At 35.5% G+C, this 21,527-nt stretch overlaps 1 long non-coding RNA gene across 1 annotated transcript; it reads right to left on the bottom strand.

The window, feature by feature from the left end:
* Window positions 1-7,830: 7,830 nt before the first annotated feature.
* On the bottom strand, window positions 7,831-14,113 carry LOC148911231 (uncharacterized). Its single transcript, XR_016119645.1, has 2 exons — window positions 13,756-14,113; window positions 7,831-8,354 (listed from the first exon to the last, which is right to left on the bottom strand). It is a non-coding gene; the product is annotated as an uncharacterized LOC148911231 (long non-coding RNA).
* Between the last annotated feature and the right edge of the window lie 7,414 nt (window positions 14,114-21,527).

Here is a 21,527-nt window from a genome sequence, read left to right as displayed (position 1 = left end):
ACCCTGCTGTGTTTATTTATCTGAAGGGGAATTTCAGCTTAAGGGATTACAATCATGAAATAAAGTTTGTCTGTCTATCTATCTAATTCAAAATCTGTTTTCTTTTTAGAAACTACAAAGAAGAATTGAAACGCTTAGCTCTACAAAGTGTTCTGAGGATAGAAAGGAGACCATAAAGGAAGCTTTAATTTTAGGTTACACAAGCTCTGATGAAAGTGATCTTTCGGAAGATGAAAATGGTGACCTCAAGCTGAAAGGCTACTTGGTAAAGAAATTACCTTGGGAAAGATCAGCTTTGAGGAAAATGAAACAGGAACTAGATGGCCTGCATTTAAGAGGTTTAAACCCTCGTGTGAGAGGTTCTTTTCTTTCAAGAAGAAATCATAATGAACTCTCTAGCAGGGAATATCCGAACATTGTCATCAACTGGGCAGTTCGTAGACTTGCTGATGATCAGTCAAACTCTACCAATGACACTCCACTGCATAGTTCCACACCAAGAAACCGTCTTTCAAAATCTGTTTAAAATTTTGCATTTTTGAATTGCTGTAGAGTGATTGCAATGAACCTTATTATAAGCCTATCAATAAGTAGTTATTTATATGAACATGCTTAGAATTGGGAGACTTACTAATTTTAGTGCATGTGATATTCATAACTTAATTATAATGATTTTTTTTTTCTTTAGCTAATTCTTATTCGGCATAGGCTAGGTTTAAAGGTTTATTGCAATCACTGCATTAGAAAATGATAATGTTATTGTTCCAGTTCAAATTTATTTACTACCTTAAAATCTGTAAATACTACATTTAAAAATTATGAAACTATTCATCTGCAAAATGTTTTCAGTAAGGACAATAAGTATCACTGGCTAGTTTCCTTGTGATAATCATTGTTTAAAAATATTACTTAAGATTTATCCTCTACCTTTGGTTGGGCACTTACTCTTATTTTTCATTTGTAAATACTATACATTCAAGAATATATTTTAAAATGAATTTTCAAAGATTCAAATGGTTTGGATTTTTAATGAAGAATAAAGATTTCAGATATATCCTGTTGTTGTATTAAAGTAAGTTGATGTTAATCATTGAATATCAAAATCTACTATCGGACTTTGCTACTATTATATTATTATTGTTTTAAGAAAATAAATGTCCAAATTTACGGTTTTATAAACCATATTTCCGTTTAATAGAGACGTGTAAACTCGGCCTTTACGTGCACTTACGATGTCTAGGCGTTGGCCAAAGACGTATATACGACAGCTTCCAGGTTTGAATTGAAAACGGAGTAAACTCGGGTTTAATTTTTCGTCTATTTACGACACTTTTAGGTGGATTGAAAATGAGTAAACTCGGGATTTCCGTGTATTTACGATACCTTTACGTCGACTGAAGACCGGTCTAAACTGCACTTAACGCATATTCACGCCACCTTTACGTTAAACTAAAGAAGACGTGTAACTCAACTTTACGCATATTTACGTTACCTTTACGTTAAACTAAAGAAGACGTGTAACTCAACTTTACGCATATTTACGTTACCTTTACGTTAAACTAAAGAAGACGTGTAACTCAACTTTACGCATATTTACGTTACCTTTACGGCGTGGTTACCTAATGGCGTAGCGTGTTTCATTAAGCCGTGTTTAAGTATAGCCGTAAAGATGGCGTAGAAGTAACATTTACGACCCGTAAATAAGGCTTAAAGGAGCGTAAATTAATTCTTTACACCACCCTTACGTTGCAATTATGCCGTCATAAATCTGAATTTTGGCCCTGTGGATGTACAGGGATTGAACCGATGTCAGCCAAACCTGAGCACTATAGTACACTCGCCTAACCAAAAACAATCAATTGGTCAAAAGTGATGACGTCATCGGTCACGTGACCTGAGAGAAAATATCTTGTAGATGCACAGGAATTGAACCGATATTAACCAAACCTGAACATATATTCAACTCTAGCCTAACCAAACTCCCTCAAGGGGTCCACCATGATGACGTCATCAGTCACGTGACCCGTGGGAAAATGGCATACATGGAATTGTACCATACTGGTACTATAGCATGAACCATGGTACCGTAGCATGAACCATGGTGCCGTAGCATGAACCATGTACCGTAACATGAACCATGGTACCGTAGCATGAACCATGGTACCGTAAAATGATACATCATATGAAAATCACTGGTGTCAAATGCCATATATCATATTCCGGCGAGCTCACTTCCGGTACGAAGCTCATATGTTGAGCGAGAAAATACACGGATTTTTCGACTATTTTACGCTCTCTCGTGAATTTAAGTGAGTCTGTCTTTCATTTACCACTGGATTTAAGTAAAGCAGTATGTAAACCATTACTAGTAGTAATATTAAATGATTTGAGGCATTTTTCGGTACGTCAAATCTGTGTTTTCCGAGTACCGTTGAGAGTCGATTTTACAAGGCGTTACTCGATTCTCGACTATCTAGCTGCGAATAACTGGGTCTAGCTTCAATACCCGCCTTTGAATCATGATTTTACCGCCAAATCTGAAATCTTGAATAAATTATCTTTGTTTTGATATATTATAAGTCGACTTTTGTGAGATTTTTGGTACGTCAAATGGCTGCTAAACTACATCATCTGGTCTTTGTCCTTTTGATCTTCTATTGTCAAACTGTAGAAGCCATAGAAGACGATTTTAGGGAACAAAATGATCAATTTAAGGCAAATTCTCCTACCTTCACTTACGAAATTTCGAAGTAAGTTGGAATAATTAAGCTTTTTTTTTTTATTTAAGCGTTCAATAAACGTATTTTTATTCTTATTCTTATTTTTATTTTCAAATTAGTGAAGCCGAATTGTATAAAAAATAATTTTATTGTATTCATTTTATTGTAGCTATTTAATCTATGCCATCTCTAAGAAAAGGGATAGTACTGGCTGTGGAACTTCTGCTTTATCAGAGGTTGTGAGCAGGATTTTGACAGATTCTGGAGTCGAAGGGGTTTTAATTAACAATCGTATACTGAATGTATTTGGAAAAACGATTTCTGTTTTAAAGAGCAAAGCAAAGGCTGCAGCTAGGAAGGGTGGCTTCTCTCTCAGGAGATTAGAAAATAAATGGAGAGGGACTACTCATAAATTTACTGTGTACTACTCAGAAATTGACAAGTGTGCACTTGAACAACAGAACAGTAATCTTAGAGGCCAAAAAAGAGCATTAGAAGACACTGTTGTGGAAGAAGTGTCAAAAAGGCTGAAAGTAGAAGAAAAACTACAGGCTGCTCTTGAAAAATCGGAAAGCTCTTGTAACTTCTACAAAAAGAGATTCAAAAATTTAGTCAAAAAAGTTATAAAGAACCAGGAAAAAGCAACACCAAACAAAAGAGGGTCTTCAAAGAAAAAGAGTTTTCATGAGTTCACAAAAAGGCACCAATACAGGGTAAAGGGCCAGATGAAAGAGCAATGTAATGCAACCCTCTCCTTTCTTGGTCATCATGACTTCATTGCTACAAAAGTAGAGATCTTTAACAATGCAACCCAAGAATATGAAACCTTACAGCTAGTTGATAAAGATCAACTCCCTCTCAAAGAGAACAATCCTGTAACACTCACTGATGAGGAAATTACTGATCTCAACTTTTGGCTGTACATAAAGGACAAATTTAACATTTCCAATGAAGCTTGGCATGAACTGGCCTTGAAATCAACTGAAATGCCAAATATGTATCGACTTAATAAAAGAATATCAGATTTGAATGCCAAATGGAGGCTTACAGACACACCAGGAGAGGCAGAGGGTGTTCAGATTTCATTTAAGGAAAGCTTGATTGAACAAACCAAGAGGCTTAAAAACAAGGGGATGCTAAAAGATGAAAATACAATCAAGGTGAAGTTGAGTGGTGATGGAACAAGTATTGGCAAAAGATTAAAAATAGTTAATTTTACTTACACTATACTCAATGAAAAGGATATTGCAATGAGTGATAAAGGTAATTATTTATTGGCTGTAATGAAAACCACAGAAACCTATGACAATCTTGCAGAAAGTCTAAGTCACTTAAAAACAGAAATGGAAAACTTTGATGAAATTGATGTTGAAGGACAAAAGTTTAAAATTGAATACTTCCTAGGAGGTGATTGGAAATTCTTAGCATGTGTCTGTGGATTAGGCCCAGCAAACCAGGATTATGCATGCATTTATTGCAAGTGTCCCAGAGAATCTAGATGTGATATAACCAAAACCTGGTCCTTAACTGATAAGAAGTTTGGAGCAAGGACACATGATGAAATAACTGAACATTCAAGATCCAAATGGTTTAATTGCAAATCAAAACCCCTCTTCAATTTTATTCCACTAGACCATGTTATCATTGATACTTTGCACTTGTTTTTAAGAATATCAGACAACCTCATTGAGCTTCTGATTAGAGAATTGAGGAGGAAGGATGCAATTGAAAATGTTAAAACTTTTCCAAATGGTTTTAAAAGGGAAAAATACAAACACATGGCAGGGTATGAGGCATTTTTAAAGAACATTGGAATAACATTTGAATGGAAGGTAGAGCCAAATACTAAAAAACTTGATTATAGGGATCTAACTGGACCAGAAAAACTAACTGTTTTTCAGCACATTGACTTCAATACTCTGCTTCCAACATATGAATACACAGATAATTTGAAGAAACTTTGGGGTGATTTTTTGGACATTATTGGAGATTTAAAACTGGACTATGATAATGAAGAATCAACAGTCAAGCTGAAAGATAAAATAAAATCCTGGTTTCAACAATTTCTTAATCTTTATCAGGGTAAAGATATTACACCATATATGCACACTCTTTACTGTCATGTTCCTGAATCGTTGAAGCTATACAAAAATATTGCACATTTCAATCAACAAGGGATGGAAAAATATAATGATACGGCATCTAAAAATTATTTCAGATCATCCAACCACCGAGGGGTATCTGCTTTGAGACAACTCTTCTGGAAAAAACAAAGAGTGCAGCACCTTGAGGCAGAAGGTTACCAGCGAGAAAAAAATTCTTTGACTTGCTCAAACTGTCTGGAACAAGGTCACAACATTAAGACATGCACCAAAAAATGCAAAAGGTGTGCATTTGAAGTTTGCTGTGGTCATCTTGATAAAGTGAATAATAAGTGGGTGCCAAGCTGCACTTTGTGAGTTTTCAGTAATTATGAATTTAGACATAAAGCAGTTTTTTACAGTATGTGGTTTAGCATTTAGGAAACATGCACAAAACAAGCAAACAAAATTGCAATACTGTTTATCATTGATATTTTAATATAACCATGGCTATTAACAAGTTTTCAGTTGTGAGTTTTCAGCAATTATGAATTTAGACATAAAGCAGTTTTTTTACAGTATGTGGTTTAGCATTTAGGAAACATGCACAAAACAAACAAACAAAATTGCAATAATGTTTATCATTGATATTTTGATATAACCATGGCTATTAACAAAATGTTGTCTTTATAATTCTTGAAAAGGAATCCATTAAATCCATTGAGTATCTGAAGGTAAATGTTTATGTATTGTTTTTAAGATATTGCTTCCTATTTCCATCACCTCGTACAAACGTAAATACAAGCATAAATGAATCCTCGATTTCTGATTTAACATATTTACCACCAATGTACTTAAACTCTTGAATTGGGTTCTTCTTAGTGATCCAGTACCGTACAGTTTGTTTTTCTACAAAAGCATAATCTCCAATGCAATTAAGAATCCTCTCATCCCACCTTGTCCCTAGTATAGCGTCCAAAGACCGGTTGTCTTCCAATTTATAAATGTCCTTTCCCCTATGAAGAATACTGTTTGTGATCTTTCCAAGTCCGGAGTAAAAGACATCCTGTTCAACATTTATTTCTATTCTCGTCGAAGGGTCGTCCCGTCGGCCTGACCACAAAGCTCTTTTAATTGAGCGATAAAGCTGTTCATGAAAAACAAACTTTCGGTCTTCTAGTGACTGCTGGCCTGGAATATAAGCTTTCTCCAAGCGAATAAATGGAAAGTATTCGCCTTCGTTGTCATAGTCTCGCCATTCGTCAAACTTGTCGCTATATCCAACAAAATGGATTTTCAACTTCTTTCTTTCCCTATCGACTTCAACAATCTCAACATCGTAAAGACTTTTGTCGTTTTTTTGCTTTCGCTTTATTCCTGGTTCTTTTTTACGACTACATTCCTCAATGAATCATTTTGGTGGACGAGAAAAACGTTTTACACGGTCCGCCATCTTGTTTTCGGTCATCAGTGAGCATGCGCACCAGAACTGAATTGTGTTATTGTCACCAATATCAAATGTCATATCAATATATGGAATGATTTTTACCGTAGCCTGAACCCGAGGAACAGTCATTACTTTGCCACGCGCCTAACCGTGGCCACCTTATTTTTTGTACCAATGCCGTAAATCCTTTCCTGCAAAGTGTTTAATTGTTTCAATTAAAAGACTTTTTACGAAAGTATCCAGTATTAGCCAGCTGCAAAGGGACCAAAATTGGTATAGCCGACGTAAATTCCTTAACCATTTATTAAACTTTTTGTTGAAATAATTTTAGATATTTGCGGTCACGCTGAGTGATTTCACATGCAAATGCACAGATTCTCGCTGTCTGATTGGCTAACTCAGTACAAAAATAAGTTGTGTGGTCACAGTTAAGTGTTTTGTTATATAGCAATTGAGAAATGGAGTCTTCCCGATTTTCTTGCCGCGGAGAGGTGGAAATATCCAAATTACTAGTTTGTTTTGTTCTCTTTGACACTTGGTATGATAATAAAGCACTTATTTACTGGGGCCTCGGGAAAGTAGTATGTTTTGTGGCCCTGAAACTGCTGATGCTTCCCTTGACCCCGCCTCGTTAAACATCAGTGGTCTTGGGACCACAAAACATACTGTTTCCCTCAGTCCCAGAAAATAGGTGTTAATTTTTATTTTATTTTTATTTTTTTTGGCAAATCTTTGAACGCATGTGCTCTTATACCAGAAGTTCAAGGAATCCTGGTCTCGAAAAATGGATTATGCCAGAGCCCTTGTTCTTCGCTGCAGGCCAGAAGAAACGCAGACTCTGGGCACGAAATTGGGCGGACTAGTTTAATTGCCATCAGGTCAGCTGAAGTATAAACCACGTCTCAGCTTCTGCGGATGTCTGATGATTATTGTATTCAGGAATAAGATCAACAGCAAGAGCTACGCCTCGTGTTCCTAAGCTTGTTTCTATCGTGCTCTACGGATCCCAACGTGTTTATATCACAGTAAAGAGACATGCGCGCGTATTATATATTCCTTAACCAAAGGAGCCGTTTCCCAGTTCCCGCTAAACAAATAATTGCTCAACCCCCTCTTGTTTCTATCCAGGGCCCTATCACAGTACCAATCAGTAATCATAGTGACGTACTAACACAGATGGATGTGCGAATACACGGCCAATGTGCGCACAAAAACACCATCAACGAGCAGTGAAATCTGCAGAGAAATCAGCTAAAGAAAACTGACGAAATTCATATTCACGTCAGTCTGCCATTTAAGACTTACAGCTGTTTCAAGGAAGCAGTGTTTGGCTATTATTTCCCACTTTGAAAAAAAACAAGGGCTGCACGAAGTCGTAACTCGATAGAAAATGTTCGTAACATAGAGATTACAAAAAATACTAAATGATTATTATCCTGGATTATTCTGGATTATTTAAAATCCCGTTACGGTTGTGGGTGCATTGGTCCAAAGAAAAATAATTGCTGATTCCAAACACACATACTTTATTAAAGAGATCATATGCAATAAAATATCAGGAGAAAAATCACACAGACACAAATTAGCCAAATAACTTTATTTAACAAATCTATCATTATTGCCGACAAGAATTTTAATCGAGGAATGTTATCCCTCAGCGACAGTAAAACAAATTCATTAGTTATTCTTAAACATTTCCCAAGAAAAAGGATATTTTTACAATTACCAGTTATTTTTAGTGTCACAGACTTTAGTGACGACATCAAACAAACTGAATTACGAGACAAGAAGGCAGAACGTTAACGATTTGGTTTTGACAGTTAGCCGGCTACCAGGAAACATCTCAAGCACCTAGCGATTGACTTCTATCAAATGTTAAAACGTTTTCTCTTCTCTACGTCAGGGGAAGTTTCCTGATGACTTGTCCTAGCATGATTAATAGCAACAGTACAAGATGTTATGGATTGATTGGGGGATTTAGGATTCTTTATTTTTAGTTGGATGACGTCATAAAGTGGGCGATCAGTTTTCTTGGGCTGCTTTGAGGAAGCAGTTCTTCATTTATGATTGGCCTTAAAAATCTGCCTCTGCAAACTCTATTTTTCTCTAGAAAAATGAAAAGAAAACAGAAACATAAGTCAATAAAAATACGCCAAATATGTTATACAGCTATTTCAAAAAGGTCTGCATGGGCGAGCGGCGAATAACGATCGATGATGGACGATTACACACATCCGAAAGGAACTGCGGCGTGAGCGTACTTGTAAACGGTGTTTTAAAAGGTTTCTTCGTCGACTACAAATGTAACAATACCCTCGGTGTTCAGTATTGACAAGAATAATAATAAAAAACACTAGTCATTCCATCTATTCTTGGATCTTGGAATGACCTTATATATCGCTTTATATCGGCCATAACTTATTATCTATCGCTGTTCGCCACTGTAACCTTTTACAGTGAAAATATAGCTGTAAAGCGTTTTGCCCTTAATACTTCAACAATGAATTCAGCATAAATAAGTATAGTCCAATGGAAATATTTTGCATTAATAGTTAAAGATGAATTCGTAGCTATATAATGTGAACCAAGCGAAATAAAGACTGGAAAAACTTCATCAGATTAAAGACACTTCAGATTTCGCCTTTAATCTAATCAAGTTGTTTTTCTTTTCCTACTCGTTTTGATCTTCACTTCATCGTAAACATAACAAATCCACAATCTATAAATCGATCACAACTTTGTCGCTTAATCGTATTTGTCGAGAAAAGTAAGCTCTTGTATGTCAAGAGTCTATCGTAAAATGTTAAGTGTGTTTATAAACTGTGAAGTACACAAAATATCTTGCTGCCTCATACACAGCTGATAGATTCGGATGTGCTGGAGAGGCCTTCAAATCTGAACTCATACCAAGACGCCGTAGCCAATGATGTAAAAGTCGATTTCAATTTAAGCTATTTGCCTTGAAAGATTAATAAGAAAAAATCGGTTTTTTTTCCTTTATATTGTCAGACTTTTTCTTTTTTTTTTTTCTTTTTTTCTTTTTTTTTTTTGGCGTAAACAAATGATACTTACTGACACCTCAATCAACGTCTTGTGTTAATTAGTCATCCATTCTCTGGTTAAAGGGAAAACTCATAAAAATCTCTTTAAATGTCACTTTTTCGGCGTTTTTCCATTTAGTTTACATACTAATCCTAACTATTCATTTTAAATCCTTTTTTTTTTTTTTTCGATAATAAAATTTTGTTAAAAATTTTTTTTGAATACTTTTTTGATATGTTTTTTCGACGCGGTATAAGCGAGAGGTTTATTCAGCCGCTTGTTATGTTTTTCCTCTAGATTTATTCATGCCTAGGAAACTATTATTCCTATATTATTTCTTTTGTGTCCTATCTGGGTTTTTATTGTACATATTTTAGTCTTGATTTTGTTTCTGTTTCTGTTTTAAGCGTGGTCCTTTCCGTCTTCTAGTACGGTATTATCAACTACTGTCTTTATACTTCATCTTTGTTAATTAGTCTTTCAATCAAACGGTATTCCTTCTTTGATGTCGACATAATGTAAGCTCCTTCAAAAGTATATACGACATACATTTTAACAACAAGAGAAGTTATATCTTTAAATAACCGTTTATTCACACTTTTAGTGGGAAATATTTTCTTTAAAACACAGTAAAATAACAAAACAAAACCGCAGTGTTTCCTAGTCAATACTATCCACTCCCTATGCTGTTATATACTGCCGCTAGCGATCAACAGCTCGTCAAAACTCAAACATATCTGCTTTCACATTTTTCAGTAACAATAATTCAATTACTTTCGTGTTTTGTTGGTTTTGAAAACAAATCTTCTTATCACAGTAGCTTCCTTTTGGCAAATTCTCAAAACAACTGCGTCTCAACTACTAAGCAGACAAATTTCCATGTAGATCTCCTAAACAAAATCCCATGCGGATAATTAGCCAATCAACTGTGAGAATGACTCAGCTCACAAATATGAGGTAATAGTACGAAAATAGTCTAACAACTTTAGATTAAAAAATAATTGAGTTTAAATGGCGTTAGCGCCACCTGACATAAGACTACCCCTTACTCCCCCACCGGTAAAACGAATGAATGTACAAAGAAGTTTCTTTTAATGAAATTAAAGGACGCTTTTTGTGCTTAGAAGATTCCTTTGTTTCTGTGCTCGTGCTCGCGTAGATTAAAGAGAAGAGGATCGTGGAAGTACTTTGCTAGATCGCTTTTGACCCACAATTTATCACAGCAGGTTCTTAGTCAAGTCTTTGTATGGACTGTGCATGACAATGCCCTGGACCTCTCGAGTACTTTTTTAACAGACTTTGGAAGTGAGGTTTAAAAGCCGCTTGACAAAAAAGAAAGGAAAAAGATGGAAAAAGAAAACAAATTACACAAAAATTAAATGAAAAAGAAAAGAAGACAAAGGACTGAAAAGAATAGAAGTGGAGCGAGAAAACGAATCCAAGTAGAATGAAGACAAAACGAGGGAAAATATTGAAGAAACGGGGACAACAATAATTTCGTAACTTCTATCTTGAATATCTCGGCATCGAAAAGAGATATCATAGAATAGTAAACGCCATTCTTATTTGTTTTATGAGGGCTTTTAAATCATGAAGGCATCCTGTAGGGGTTAGTTGAACTTAAAGGAGAAAAAGAGATGACAGAAAGCAAAGCGAAAATGAAAATATTGAAATTAAAGGAACTGAGAGATTAACAAGCGAAAGAAAGCGAATATCAATTGAAAAAGTCACAGAGAAAATGAAAAGACAAACTTTGATGAAAATATGAGAAAAAAGGGCAAATGGAATAGCAAAACGGAAAAACTTAAAATAAACAAAGGGAGGTGAGAAAAGGAAAGAAAGAGGAAAGAAAAGTTAAAGAGAAAAATAAGGAGAAAAATATGAAGAAAAGGAAGAATAAAAAGAAATTAAAGTATTAATTAAGGCAAGAAAAGAAGGGAAAAAGATTCACTCTCATTCTACCAACTTTTTGCCACTTTACAAAGAGCAATTCATTAATATGATTTCTCTAATCTGTACTCTCCAAATGCAAGAACAACTTGAAATCTCAAATTACGGATGTGAAAGATTTGTCACTCAATATTATAGAAAACAGACATCGATAGTTTCTTTCAAACACTCGAGGAAAAGCAATAGGTGTCAGAGAAGAACGAAGTGATGTATTCTGATGACATCGTACAAACTGTGATGAACTTGAAGTGATGTGTTCTTACATCTAATAAACTGATATACAGGAACTAAAAGTAAATTGTGGATTTTTTAGCTGGCAGTTGTTGATTTAACTCTCTATTGAAAATAAGACTGTATTTTGTTTTCAATACATTTAGTCGTCAACCGCAGACGCGGATCGCATGGCTATGAATTAGTTTCGACAAACTTCAAATCATTTAATAAGCGTTTACCGACAGATTTAGCTCAGTGTTTTGACTATTTTAGCAGGCACATGTTTCTCAATTGATTACTTTTAATCTAGGCCGGGTGAATTAGTAGAGTTGAATCTGTGGCCACCTATGGGCGACCATGGCAAAACCAAACAACTGGGCGAGGTCCATGCGGTCAATTCCTTATTTTCGTCCGTTGAACATTTTGTATTAAATCGTTATTCTTCAAATGACATGACATCAAACCAATGGTTTTTGCCTTTAATATTTAATTGTTTGAAAATGACACCAAGTTTGTTTTAGAATTGTGTTATTCTTTGTTATCCTTGTAGGACGCTGAACCAACGGAAGCTTTGTGGCGTAATCTATGGTCCTTTTCCTGTGAACACGACCAGCTGATAATATTCATTCATTACCTTGATATATATGTCTTCATTACCGGCATATCACAGGAAGAGTCCACCCCATTTACCACGCGCTAACAATTCATCAAGCGCGTTCTATACCGCCTTCTTTCATCAGTTCTGCGGACCGATTGACCGACTCAATGTTTGGGAGCTGAGTTCCCGTATAATTTTTCGGCATCTTTTGTGTGTTAAAGGGAAAGCGTTTCCTTTACTTATTACCGATATAGCGCGAGTTTGTTCGAGTAATAAATGACATTAAGAAATGTTATGTTTCCACTGACATATGATATATAACATTTTTTAACATTTCTTAACTTTCTAGCTCTCTTTCCTTTGTTTAGTTTTTGTGGGTGTGTTAGTCTCATCATTTTATCTATCCCTTCGTTTGTTTACTTTCATTCATTTAGTCATTTGTACGTACACAATACGCTATATTCATACGCCATGATATTCATGATTTTCCATATGAGTGAAAATTGCTCAGAGTTTTTACAGTTCCACGGGAGAGCGAGTTATTAATATTTCTTAATTTGAAATAGAAACAAAAAATGTTTTTATGATTCATTTGTAAGGATCCCGAAACGAAGAATAAACATCGGATGGGAAAGAAAGAAAGAAAGAAAGAAAGAAAGAGAGAGAGAGAGAGAGAGAGAGAGAGAAAGAAGGAAAGAGAGAAAGGAAGAAAGACCGAAACAAAGGAAAAATATCAGATGGGAAAGAAAGAAAGAAAGAAAGAAAGAAAGAAAGAACATAGAAGGCAATATGTAGTGAATATTATCTGACATGTGTTCTCTTCTCATTGGATGCTATCTCAGATTGCACAACTTGGCTTTATCTATAGTTCAGAATCACTTTTTTTTGTTCAGATCAGTGATACTAAAGTGATTTTTAGGACTTCCTACACATGTCATACCACAGCTCTTAATGATTGGAGATTGATTGCAAGAGCGTTAAACCATTCGATAATTGATAACAGCAATAAAGCATCTTTTTTTTTTGTGGCCAGATGTCAAGTTTAGCTAAGTAATCAACTGATTCAATCATAAACACACTTTTTTCTTTTTCCCTTTTTTATTGTCTTGTTTGAGAAATCTCATTTATAGTTTTACTTTAGTCATTGTTTTGGAGGAAAATTTTCTTATGTAATAAATATATGATTTTGTAGATAATAGATCGTTATTTTATTTATCGCTATTTTTTTCTTTTTTTGACCAGGCATGGAAGTATTGTAAAGTTATTATTAGATATCTGATCACTTTATTCATCTCTCGCTCGCTTTGGAGCTTTTTTTTTTTTTAACGACAAATTTTGTCGTTAAGTTTATCATTCAAATCATGGAGATAACTTTCCCATTTTATAGCTTTACTTGAATATCCCGATATATGTGATGGTCGTTTAGACACCTATCATTTGGTTTATAATTTCGTATCCGTCTTCACAAACACAAATGAGTGAGCATAATAGTAGATCTGTAAAAAATGGTTTTTTACTTTACATGCGCAATGGCCCCATCACCTACATTAATAGCTTGTCGATACCATAAACAAATTAAAAAATGACAAAACACACAGGTTATCGTCTGAAAGGCGTTTTCGTCTTAACAAAAATGGAGATATATATATTTATAAACGCATGATAAAAAGGGGTGATTTTTAAAAGAAGTATTTTTGTGGTTACCTTTTTCGGGGATCTTTTTGAACGACGGCGTCGCACACATCTCGCCATAAAACATCCCTCTCGTCCAGAAGTCGATTTCTTTTCTTCGTTGGCCTCTGTTCCTTCCAACGCTTGTTCTAGAGATTCATCGCTTTCAAAGCGCACGGCACAAACTAAAACTTCAATCAGAAGTAAAACTAGAAGAAAAGAGATTGCTGCCTTCTGTAGTCTCTTGGTCATGGCTTGTTTTGGGTGTTGGATATCAGTGTTGAGATCAGTGCTGTTCGCAGTTTCGAGTTCAGTGGTAGACAAGATCTGCCGAGGCCTTTTTATCGTTGACTGATGTACGATATAGGCAGTCAATAGGATCAGCAACGCCCACCAATACAAAAGACTAACGTAGCAATTAACCAACGTTTAAATGATGCGGAATTACATAATTGGATATCATGCTCCATGCATGCACCTGTACCCGATCCGCCTAATTCTTAAATAATTCTAGCGCTATTTAAATGTTCGTTAATCAATATTGAAAACTACCCACTGGCCATGACTGAATGAAATAAAACATTACTTCTTTACTCAAATGGTTCTCATCGAAATGAATCAGGATCACGAATCTCATTCAGGAACTCAACTACGTCAATTCCGACATTACGTTTTATGACTTTAGACAAAAATTCCTTCCAAATAAAAAGTCTTCCTCTTTTTACTAATGCGCTAATCGAATGATAAAGAAATCTAAAGTCAAAAATCAAATTACATTCATAATGTTTAGAGAGGAAATTTGGAAAACCCATTTATTAGTTAACTTTCTTTGAGTCGTGAAAGGTTGAACCGCGATAGGCAGAAACAACCAGTGACTTCAAACCATCAAACTGACAAACTAGAAACGACTTTTGATTATCAGCTCTTTCAGCAACAGCATTAGAAAGAAGCGACATTTATTTTCAGTAACATAAACATACTCACGTTGTGTAGGAAGGAAATGATGGATTTTTGTGATGAAGAGGATCAAGTAAGACTTAATTTGCAAAGTAAGCTCATTTAAAATCTCAAACTTCTTGTTGTTACTGATCAGCTCATTGTTAAAGTCTTTTGTGAGAGGGAATATCGTAAACACTTCTAAATCGCTTAAAGGCATTTAGTCCTTCTGAAGCATCATTTAGCCTTTACTGATCAACGCCTGTGGATTAATTTTGAATTATTTTACAAAAGGAAGGCAAAGGAGTGGATTTAGAATGACGAAGGCCTAAAAATATTCTGCTAGATTAGACGGGGATTCAGGTTTTGTTTTCTAGTACAGTTTTCTCCTTGTTCATAACAAGTGCATCACTAGATCGATAAGAAATAATCAAAATCTGCATAGATTAGATTAAAAGTCATATGCTTTCCTGATCAAATTTTCGTGCTAGCCGGAATGCGCAAATTAAAATAGAAAATACTTTATTCTATTTCGTGTTTAAAGTTTTAAAATGTCTATTCTTTTTATAGGAGGAAGTTAATTGCGTACTCTGAATAATACTTTAGAGCCATATATATTTAAAAAGACAAGAGTATTTTTGTCATTACTAGTTAATGAACATATCTTTCGCTCCACGACTGTAATTATTGAGCAAACGAAGGATAGACAAGAATAACGTCAGTGACAACATTTCAACAAAGCAACCGAACCACTTTATCATCATCGCCTTAGCTATTCTTGGCTTTCCGCTCACATTTACATTTCTTCCTTGAGTTCATTCTCCGTTGATTTATAGTTTATAATTCTTATTTCATTACAGAAATTTCCTTAATAGGCACTGCTACTTGTTATCGAGCCTTTCGTCATTTAATCGTTTGAAAGGTTTAAATACTGCGATGTCCCTAATAGAGTGAATTTGATATAGACTTGCCAGTTTTCTTCTTCTTCTTCTTCTTCTTCTTCTTCTTCTTCTTCTTCTTTCACGTAATTTTGTGATTGTTTATTTTAAATAACCAATCAATTGACCAACCTTGTTATCACGTTTGCAGGCATTTTTTTCCTATTTTTCGGTTTGTTTTTCCTTTAACCAATCAGCTTCTAACCTAGCTGGTGCGCATGCGACTAATAAATTATCAAACGAAAGTCGTCGTTAAGGGATATCAAAATGGAAAACGTGATTTATAACTGATCAAGAAATATCAATGATAACGTATCATTAACCTTACAAATGAAGAAAATGAATACAAATCATTTAGGGAAACAACATGTACTAACACAGTTACGCAAGGGGACCGTGCTTTCAGCGTTGCTGGACCAAAATTATAATGGAGAGCTCTCTTCCATTTGACATAATGCCATGTGAAAAATTTAGACAAATTCAAATCGAAACTGAAAAGACCCATTTTCTTTCGTATGGAGCTTTTTTTTTTTTTTTTTGTAATTTATGTGCTTTGTCATAGCATATGGTCTTTATATATGTATCGCTTCTAGTTTCTTTGCCTTGACAAGATAAGATTTTAAAAGCTGACTTTAGGACATTGATTCATATAGAGCATATGTACTTTCTTTTTATCGAAAATCATTCGAAGTTTCTTAATACTGTAAAGAGCTTTGGATAGGGCGCTATAGTAACAATAAATTATTTTTTTCTTCGTAGAGTAAAAATGCTTCAGTATTATTTCTTCAACTATTTGTATTTTTTCATATTATCTATATAGTAAAATTCTAAATGTAATTGGTTAAACGCAAAATTTTATAAGATGAATCTATCGTCGTTGATGCGGGAAGAACTTATTGACCGGCGCGGAAAATTGTACAGAAATAGTGGTGTTTCGATTCTAATCCAAAAACATGCTAGGGAAGCGGAGTGAACGCTGGTAAACCTTCATCTTGATGCAAGCCAAGCCCAGTACATTTTTCAAAATGTTTATATCGTTCCCATACACCGATTACCAGGTACTTTGCTCGAGTCTACTTTGCCACTTATAAACTATAGATTTCTGTTTCTAAGTTGACTTATTTCTCAGTTCCGTATTTTCATTAATTATATAAAAATGTGCCGACAAGTCATCATATCAAGGATTGATAGCGCTTCTTGATTATGATTTATTACATTATTACGCGTGTTTGGTATTTTTTTAAGAAAGAAATTTTATCATCGTAATTTGTTGTTTACAAGCTTAAAGCACAGTATGCATATAACTTCTTTCTTTCTTTCTTTCTTTCTTTCTTTCTTTCTTTCTTTCTCATATATAGTCCTATACATACGAAGTGTATGCACAAAACAGCAACCTAGAAGTAATCACTAGTTATCATGTTTTGCTCGGCAGTACTGTAGGATAAAGAAGATCCAATCTATTGTCTGTCAGATGATAACAGCATGTGTCAATGTGGTCAAGCCATGTTCGCTCGATCATGATCTTGATTACAAATGGGCTAAGTTCTGACAGTTTTGTAAAAACAAGAAACAGTTACGTTCTTGTTATTTCAAACTTTTTCCTAGTTTTCCGTTGTATTCACAGTAACGTATAGAGAGGAAGGGATGCAGATGTGACGGGAAACTGTGAAGAGGGAAAGCGTTCGCGTGAGTATTAGCGGGAAACTGAATGATAAATTGTCCCCCATAATCACGAGACTTTTCTCTTTTCGTCTCTGTGTACTCAATTGAATTTTGACAAACTCTGTATGAACGAACTATATATTTGATATGTCGCTTGGTAATACCAAAATATACAAGAAAACGAGTACGAATTAAAAAAAAATTTTTTTTTGTTGACAATAAAGGACAGAACTTTTATCGTGCTTCCTCTTAGTTAAGAGTACAGTTTAACTTTTTATAACTCTACTAAATTTATGTCATCCGTCAACAAAAAACATTCACTGAATTTGCACCTAAGTTTCAGCTGTTTCAAACAGTTCTATAAAGCCTCCATCATGATTATCCCTGAACGCAGAGAAAAAAGGAAATAGATATGCACTATAAATACTTGGCAGGACTTATTACATTTGCTTTGAAATAAGAGTGAAAATAAGGACACGTTTATCAAATCTAGATTGTAGATCGTTCTGATTTTTTGTAATATTTGTTCTATTGAATAATTTTAGATTTTATGATTAGAATATATCGATTGAACTCATCCTTGCTCCATTTGCCGTTGATCAGGATTAATCAATAGTTATTCCCATTCGTCATTGTTCATCAAGGTGCATGGATATTATTGTTCAAACAATATTAGAGGATAAAGTAGTCTCAGTTAGACAGTTGAAATAGTAGGTAACAAAGTTGAGATCGACCTAACAGGATCCAACACCACATGGGGAAGAGGGGGAGGGAGGGAGAGAGGAGGTACTTATATGACACTTTATTCAATGTTGCAAGATGAGCCAGGTGTTATTAATATATCTTTCTAAACAGGGCGATAAGCTCACAATAGAAATATTTTACTGTAGTTCCCTAAGCCCTCGTCAAGATGTCTGGTACACAGTAAAGCCTAACATCTGACACTCTTTCTGAACAGGCTAAGCCTTTACAATGTGACAAGAAACGTTATGGACAGGGTAAACTTGTTAGTGTGGCATAGTGGTTTTGATACTACGAATTGCGCTTTGTTAAAGCCTATGTAAAACTCACATCCACGCCCTTGCACAAATATAATAGTTTTACCGCAAGCGTAAAGGGCCTTGGAGGTTATTTTGGCATATTTTGTTAGTTAGTCCACACTTTTGTTGCTGACAATGAATAACGTCTGAATATAGTATCAATATAAATCAATATAATGTGAGAAACTTTTAGGGCGGCCAAACACTTAATATCCTCTTAGCAAAACAGACGTGTTGATCGCCTTAAAATATTTTTCCAATATGGACGTAATGTGTTTTGTGGTGTTAATGTGCCAATATATAATGATATGTTAATTCATTTGGTTGATTCAAATTAGGCTTAATCTCTTAAGTAATTAAATTTTTAAATTTCTCGGAAATTGAAAGTACTTCATTTTTGGCCAGTACAGCCACTGTACTCATCGATCTTAATTACTGCAACATGAAGCACGAAGCAAGTGGGTGATAAATGAAAACACAAGCCACCACGCATTACAATTATTGTGCCATTTAATCCTCCTTCTACATACACAAATAGAAGCTTCTAGTTTACTCTGGTTCCATTATCTGTACTAGGTTTATTGATCCTATTATCGTCTTTCTTCTCGCGTAGATAAACAAGCCCAGAATCCTGTACCAGTAACCAGTCTCAGATAAGAGTACCTTAGCTTTAATCTATCAGTTTACAGCGCCGACTTGATTAGTTTATGTAATAAAAAACTGATCACAACACAGGAAACCCACAAAGAGCAAAGTCACTTTTCTAAAACAAGCAAAAAATGTATAGCCGGGTTCCCTGTGGCTTAATGAAGACAAATGAGCGTAAATGCTTTACGTCATCATGACATCATCACAAGTTAGTTTGTCGTCACTCATTTTCTATCTTAATTTCAGTCGATGTTTGGAGTGCGTCACGACGACTCGCGTCACTTGTTTAGTTTCCGTCATATTATTGCAAATAGCATCCCATGATTTAGACCTACGGCAAACCTCAAACTAACTATTAATTCAGTCGAATCTATTAATTTCGAAATAAGCTCATGGTTAGTTCGACGTTTGCCGAATTTACTTTCGACCCTTTTCAATAGGTTCGAGTCAAGCATGAATTTGGACGAACCAAGTTGGATATTACAACTCTGGAGCGACTGCGGCAAACGCAGTATTAAACACGCGCCAAACTAAATTCATAAATGATGCACATAAGTGAATGAATCATGCAAATCGTAGGAGTTTTACCAAAGATGTCAAAACAACCACTCCGATCCCCCACATCCCAAACACTTATTCCCCCCCCCCTCTTGGTATGTATGCGCTGTAAAAAGACGATTTCGAAAACGATTTCACTGGCGGGACTCAAACCAAACATTTTAAAAATTGTAAAATATATAAATGTTACTTTTTATTTAGTTGTATCAGCTTCAAGTCTTCAAGTCGGTCCCGTTCTAGACAGCTTATCTTTTAAGATTCAATCAGTATTGATGGTTTCCAACCATTCCCAAGAGAATTAAATAACAAAAGACACTTTCATTGCTTTCTTTCAAAAGCTTTCATTGACAATTCTTTTATTAAGTTTCTCCAACATGACCGCCGTGAAAACCATCAACTCACATCAACTCCAAAAAATATAATCGTGAAACGTTAGTTATACTAAATAGCACAATTTCATGCAAATTCCATTGTTTTCTACTGTTTAATTAGCACTATTTTGTACTATTTAGTAACTAGTGTTTCACGGATTTATTGTTTGCACTCTATTTAGGTACGGTACATATAACTGAGAATTGGGTCGCTCCAACTGGTAAATTTATGAAAATATTCAGAATAATTTTTTATTACTACTTTACCAAATTCGTATTAATACCTCAAAGTTTTATCTTAATTGATTGATATACTGGAAAATTTTCAACTGAGAGCGCTGAAGTTCACATATGAAACAACTGCAAATCCGAACAGCGGGCATTGGATTTGCATGGTGTTGATGATTATTCTTGTGCCCACGCATGGCATTTGATATTTTAACTGACACTAGTTTTGTCATTTCTTTTTATTTGCATATAATTTTTTCAGTGGATGTTTTAAAAAATTTTTTCCTCTGAATGCGTCTTACGGGATTAGAGGATAAGATCTTAGTTCTACTTCATCATTGGTCATTGGTCGGTGGGAGTCACGTGAGAGAGCGCACGAACCCGGGAGATCAATTTGTGTGTGATCCTTGGGAGATCTACTGTGTTTGTTATTGCTGCGTCGATTTATACCTCTTAAAGCCTTAAAGAAGTAGACTTTGAAGAATGGAACCTAAAGGAACACGCGAAGAAGAAGAGGAAAACCTCCTAGCTGATGATGAAGTAAATTCTGATTCACGAAAGCAAGATAATCCGAGCGACTCGCTCACTGCCACCTTGGCGAGCCTAAACCAAACAATGGCCGCCATGGCGGGAAATATTTCCTCAATGGGAAATACTCTTAAGCGGATGCAGGCCGACTCGGCTGCATCGTCAAAAGCAAAAAAGCGAAAAGAAGCTGTTACTCAAGATGCTGAGCTAAGTGATAGAAATCTTAGTGAGGAGGAATCCGACTCGGATGACTCAGTCAAGTTGCTTCGAGCATCTCGTACACAACAACGGACTGCAAAGGCAAGTCAAGAAAACAGCCAGAAAAACCAAATCGAGGACCCCTCGACTAGTTTTTGGGCACAATTTCACAAGATTATGACACAGAAGAAAAAACTACCGACGCTGTGTCGGATAAACTGGCGGAATTTGTCAATAAGCGTTTCTCGACCAAACTTGGCGACACAAAACTTAAAGACAAGCTTGACAAATACGCCCGCCCGTCAAACTGTGACAAGCTTATCGTCCCTACAGTTAACCCTGAAATATGGGATAAACTCGACCACTTGGCCAGAAGAAGGGACCTCCGCGTTGCCAGTACCCAAAAACACTCACGAAAGTGGGAGCTATCTTGACTGCCTCAGTCAGTAAGATAATGACAGCCATTGCTGATCCCACCACGCTGAAGTTGGAGGAGTTGCTGACCTTAAACACTGATGCCATAGCACTCCTAGGCCATGATAATCTCAGTCTGTCTCAACATAGAAGGGACTTAATCAGACCCTGTTTAAACAAAAATTATAGCACCCTGTGTGCTCCCCACATCCCAATTACTGGGATGCTGTTTGGTGATGAACTGCAATCTCAACTGAGCAGCATCAAGGCCTCAAACCAAATAA

Source organism: Actinia tenebrosa, unplaced genomic scaffold (genome assembly GCF_029948245.1).
Source record: "Actinia tenebrosa isolate PJP-AT-01 unplaced genomic scaffold, QUT_ActTen_1.0 PGA_scaffold14__42_contigs__length_11649687, whole genome shotgun sequence".
NCBI classification, from domain to species: Eukaryota; Metazoa; Cnidaria; class Anthozoa; order Actiniaria; family Actiniidae; genus Actinia; species Actinia tenebrosa.
Note: the sequence above shows the minus strand (reverse complement) of the source record. Positions and strands in the feature narration are given on the sequence as shown.